Source organism: Macrotis lagotis, chromosome 8 (assembly GCF_037893015.1).
Source record: "Macrotis lagotis isolate mMagLag1 chromosome 8, bilby.v1.9.chrom.fasta, whole genome shotgun sequence".
Taxonomy (NCBI): Eukaryota; Metazoa; Chordata; class Mammalia; order Peramelemorphia; family Peramelidae; genus Macrotis; species Macrotis lagotis.
The window spans coordinates 100,663,383-100,669,419 of record NC_133665.1 but is presented as its reverse complement, the minus strand read 5'-3'; positions in this window follow the sequence as shown (position 1 = coordinate 100,669,419).

The following is a 6,037-nucleotide window of genomic DNA, read 5'->3' as shown; positions in this document are numbered from 1 at the left end:
CTGAGGTCCAACTTAATTGACATTTCATAATTTCACCAACATCATATGTGTACTAAAGGGAAGAGATGGGTGTCAAACCCGTTTCCTAATTTCAGGTTGAGTGCTCCTTCCACCACATCTCATTACTAATTTGTATGGCTGTTGGATCTCTCACTAGGGTGTAAGCTCCTTGGGAGCTAGTGAGGGAGGAAGAAAGATGGGAGTTCAAGTGACATCAGACCTTGCCCTTGAAGATAACTGCAGACCTGGGATAGACTGTAGGGGAGGAAGGAAACACCAGGTCCTCTCTTCCCCACAACTCAGATGTACCCTCTCTGATGATTTGGGAGGAAGAGTGGTCCTTTCTAGCACCAAGAGTTTTCTAAAGAATTCCTTTTCACAATATGGAGCTGATATGGAGGGAAATAGACCTGGATTCAGTCTGAATTTCAATCCCTGTTCTGACACCTGATGACTGTGTGACCATGGGCAAATCACCCAACTGCTCTGGGACCCAGTTTCCTCCAATGCCTATTCCTGCAAGGAGCCACCTAACTCCCATCCTTTATCCTGCCTCACCTGCTCCCAAGGAGCTTCCACTCCAGTGTTGCTGTTGTTTGTTCATTTCAGTCATGTCCAACTCTTCATGACACCATTTTGGATTTCCTTGGTAAAGACACTAGAGTAGTTTTGACCATTTCCTTCTCCAGCCTATTTTACAAAAGAGGAAACTGAGGCAGGTATGGTTAAATGACTTTGACCTAAACCCTTCACCCTTGAAATACAGTCTTTGTTATTCCCTATCCCCATTTGTTTTAGTCCTCTCAGCCAATTTCTTTGCCTTTACTGACCATTTTCTTTTAGGCTAAGTGACTCGCCCAGGGTCACACCATTTCCTTCTCCGACTTTTTTTTAAAAAGGAGGAAACTGAGACAAACAAGGTTAAATGACTTGCCCAGGGTCACACAACTAGTAAATGTCTGAAGCCAGATTTGAACTTAAAAAGATGAGTTTTCCTGACTCAACACTCTATCCTTATGTAACATAATTTCTACTGAGTATCCAGAGGAAGTCATTGTATAAGATCTTGAATTCTAAAGAAATGCAAATTAATATTATGTTCATGCAGAACTGTGGAGTTTGGACTTAGTATTCTCCACACCCACCACCACCACTACCAGTTACACTAGTTTTCAGGAAGGAAAATGAAATGCTCATTTAGACTTGGGTGTTAATGACTAATAAAGGTTTAAGCAGCAGAACCCATTGTTGATGGATGGAAGGATCCACAGACTTGGAAGTAGGAGGAGGCAGGCCAGGAATGTATTCCTGGAACAATAATAAAATCATTGGCTATTCTGCTTATTTCTAAGGCTTCTCTGGGCACAAGGATGATCCTTCCATCATTAATGGATTTTTTTTAAGTCCACTAATATCCTACCCTATTTGTTTCCAGTCTGGGCCTCAAGCCCCCACACATGCATGTGAGCTCACACACACACACACACACACACACACACACACACACACACACACACATTCCAGTTGTGCTCAGTCAGCCATTTTAGCAAACCAGAATTGTGTGGCTTTGGGGTTAGGAATAAATAACCCCCCAGGAGTAGGGGAGAGGGGAGAGGTGGGGGACGGGGAAAAGATTGTTTGGAGAAAAGTTGGTTCAGAACCATGAGATTGTTTCTTTTTGTCATTGTTGTTTTGAGTGGATTTTTTCTTTCTTTTTTTATCTCTCTATTGAGAAGATCTGGGTGGTTCATTTTAGCAATCCGAATGACCCTGGTGCCCTGGGTATGGTCCAGCCCAAGGCAATGCTCCCTCTCCCCTCCTAGGAGAGCCACGTCTTTGTCCTTGGTCTGTCTCTCTTCCCCCAACCCTTAGAGATTAGGAAAGCACAATTGAAGACCTCCAAAGGTAAAAGGATCAGTGAGTCTTCCACCATGTTTGGCCTAAGCCCTTCACCCTTGAAATAGAATCCCTTTTATTCCCTATCCCCAGTCTTTTAGGCCTGCCAGCCAATTTCTTTGCCTTTGCTGTCCATTTTCTTTTAGGCTAACTAATTGGTTTCTTTTAGGCCATCTGGACAGTTTCTTTCAGGTTCATTACTGACTTTCCTAAGTTTTTCCCAACTGATTTCCTTTTTCTTAAAATGTTTTTTTAAAAACATTATTCAGTGATTTATTTTACCACTGTCCCGCTCATAGAACCATATTTTATAATAGTGGTTCCCAGTGTTTTTTCATTTTACAAATCCCTTTCAATGACAACAAATTGTGCTGTGAACATTCACAGTAGTTTAGTATACTACTTTTTAATATTCTTTTTAATTATTTACTGCTTAAGGTGGTAAATTCATTTCAAGTATTTGACCATTTTAGTAAGTTCTCAGCTCCCAAAGAGTTCAAGAGCAACTAAATGGGAGACACTGTCCTATAACAAAGATTTTTTTTTTTAGATTTTTTTAAAAAGAAAATAGTTCAGTAAAATTAAACCACACATCATTCCACATTCCCCAACTTCTGCAATAAAGCCCTTTACCTGATTTCATTTAAAGCTCCTGCTTGAACTTTTAAATGTCTACTTGAATTTCAGCACTGAATTAACAAACAAGGTCCACTTGGATTTCTCAAACCATGCAGTAAATTCTAAGGAATTTACTAATCTTGCTTCTTACTTCTCTATTTTTGCCTCAGGTACCCCTTATTTTGTGTTCTATATATGAAACCTTAGTGCTATCTTTGACCATTTCCTCTCCATCACTTCACATATTTAATTAGTTTTCCAAGTCCTATCCATCCAAACCTCTGAAATACTTCTCAAATCTGTCCCTTCCTCTCTAGTCTGCCAACAACTTTATATAAGGCCTACACTATTGCAAGAACTCCCAAACAAGCTCTCCCATCTCTTCAATCTTTTTTCCCTCAAACGTCCAAACAAACAGAAACTGCCTCACCGTCTTACACAGCACTGCCAGATGTCTAATGCAGAAAAACAATCAGGTCACTCCTCTGCTCCAAACTCCTTAATGGCTCACTCTTATATAACCAGAAAAATTCAAAACCTTTCATCACTTGAAACTTTCAACTTCCCACCCCCCTCCTAGTTTCTCCTTCCATTTACTCTACATTAAAACCCCACACCATTATTCTGTCTGTCATCGATGTTTTGCATTTTCCTATTGCTTCCTTTTGCCTTTGCTCACACTGTCCCCTATGGGTGAAAGACCCTGCCTCTCTCCCCTGCCCTCAGCCTCCATCCCATCTTGGTTTGTTGAATTCCTACCCGCTTTCAAGTCATTCTTCTAAAAAGCCTTCCCTCATCCCTTGAAATGAACCCCCTTCTCCTAGCATGCCACTTAAACTTTTCTGCCTGCTGATCTCCCACACTGTATATTGTTATTATTTGTTTATGTGCCATTTTTCTCTAACTGACATAAGGACAGAGTCTATCTTAACTAAATTGAGTTTAGGTGTTTAATAAATATGAACTGAACTTCAGAGCTGGAAGGGATGGTAAAGATGACCATCTTGGCCATCTTCTTCTCCCATTTTACATAATCAGGAAAATATGCCTAGAGAATTAAATTGACTTACCCAAGGTCACACAGCAAGGTAGTGACAAGAGATAAGATTTGGATCTAGGACTTTTGCCTCCTATTCTGGGTCCTTGCTCATAAACAGTCTCTTCCACGGACAAGGTTCCCATGGCCTCTCCTTCCCACTGCCTTGTGGCTCATCATCCTTAGGGTGGGGGACCTTCAGAGAGATTTAAGAGTGCTAAGCTAAGAGAATGCTAAGCCCTAAGAATAACTCTCTCTCCTTATGGCTATCCTTCAGGGGCCATGGGAGACCAGACCACCAAGCTTGGAGGGATCAGAGATGAATGTTTATGCATCTGTGGGGAGGCCACAACTGGCAGGGGCAATGTTCCCTGAGAGATGTTGATGCTTACTCAGCAAGGCTTACATCTCTCTACTTGGTGCCCCCTTCCAGAAACACAACCTTGAAAGAGGTTCATTCCAGTCACTCAGCTCCCATAGTGCTTACTGAATTCCTATCAGTTTCACTATTTCCTCACTATTTCCTCACTAAGCCCCCAACCCTGATATTAATCCCTCATTCCCCCACTGAACCTCTATTGTCATCACTGGACACTCACATCTCTTTGTTGACCTCCCATCTTTCCTGAAAAGGGGCCTCAGGAAGAATTCCACTTAGCTGGGAGACAATGGGAAATAGAGCATTGTAAATAGGAATCAAATCCCAGGTCTGATTCTAGACCTTCAATTTCATCATCTTCCCTCCAACCCACCTTTTTTTCTTCCCTTCTATCTTCTCTTTGTCCATTAGCAAATTTATCCAATCCCAATTGGCACCATTTACAATGGTATGCAGATTATATCTCTATATCACCAGACCCTTGAACTTTTTCCACTTTCTCACTGGGCATCTCCACCTGAATGACCTACCAGCACCTAAAATCCAAACAAAACAGAGCTTAGAATCTTTCCTCTCAGACCTAGCCTTCCCTTTAACATCTCTGATCCAGCCACCATCCATTCCCAGAAACTTAGTTTATAAATAAACATGTTAAAATGATATTGTTGTCCTCAATTCTTCCCTCTCTCTCATCCCCCAATTTATTGCCAAGTCCCTTTTACCTCTGGTTTATCTATCAATCTTCATTTCCTTCTTTCCCTTCACTAAACCCAGTCTAGTTCTGGCTCTTGCCACCCTCTCCTGTGCTATAGTAATATCCCTTTAGTTAGAACCTTGTGTATAATCCTTCCTCTTCAATCCATCCTTCACCCTACTACCTGAATAATCTTCATAATTTGTTTTTTTTAATCCCATCACTCCTCTGTTCAAAACTTATGGGGTTCTCCATTGCCCAAAGGAAAAACCATAAAGTCCTACAATAAGGGAATTAGGTTAGATCGCCTCAAAGAAATCTAGTTCTGCAATCTATGATTCTATTTATGACCCTAACATTCAAAGTTCAATTATCTCAAACTATCTATTGGCCCCTACTTATCCTTTTTTCCAGTTAGTCTAAAATATGACCCCCTTGCCCTGACCAATCTCACCCTTCCTTTTCCAGTTTGGTTGTCTTTGCTTAACTTCTGCTATGCTTGCAAGATACTTTTCCCCATTTCTACCTCTTGAGGTCCCTCTCTTCCTTGAAGTTCTCAATCAAGAGTCACATTGTCCATGCACACTTAATTATTTACAGGGTCATAGATTTAAATGCAGAAGGGTTCTTAGAATTCCTTGGATCCAACTCTCATTTTACAGATGAAGAAAATGAAGTCCAATGAGGTTAACAAGACTACCCAGGTGTCTGAGGTGAGATTTAAATCCAGGAGAGTTTTTAAAATTTGCTTTGGGGGACAACTGAGTAATAGACTAAATTGATCAGTTTTTCTGAGTGATTGGGTCTATTTTAAAGTCTTCTCTCCTTTCTTTTTTTGAAAGGACAATAGTTATGCTGTTAACCAGGGAAGCTATGCAAACTATCAAAAGTAGATTGAGAAGGCAGTCTAAGAGTGAAAAAAGAACTATAAATTGTGTCAAATGAACTTTGTGCAGAGCTTTGGGACAATCCCAGCTTGAAGGAGAGTATTCTAGCAAAAGCAATGGGAACAGCAAGTGGAAATGAGGGAATCATCCTTTATGCAAGCATAGTCTTCATATCTACAAACTGTCCTTCAGTGTCCCATAATGTGCCAGGAACACCTGGCATTCTAAGAAGTAGAGGTGTAGGGGACTTGATGGCTAGAGTCATACCTTAGGACACAGAGTAATCATTAGGGTTACCCAGGCCCAGGGGAAGGAGGTGATAGGAGGGGTACTTAGGACCCTGTCTGACCCCAAATTTCCTCCCTTCCCCCAAATCCATGCCACCCTCCTTCCCCCAAGGCCTTACCCCCCCCATCAAATCATTGTTTCTGGAAAGAGTCTGAAAAAGTGCCCAGAGATTCCCTAGGAGGGTTCTGGGTGTACCTTTCTTTATCTCTCTTTCAGCAACATGAACAAGTTCATCATAT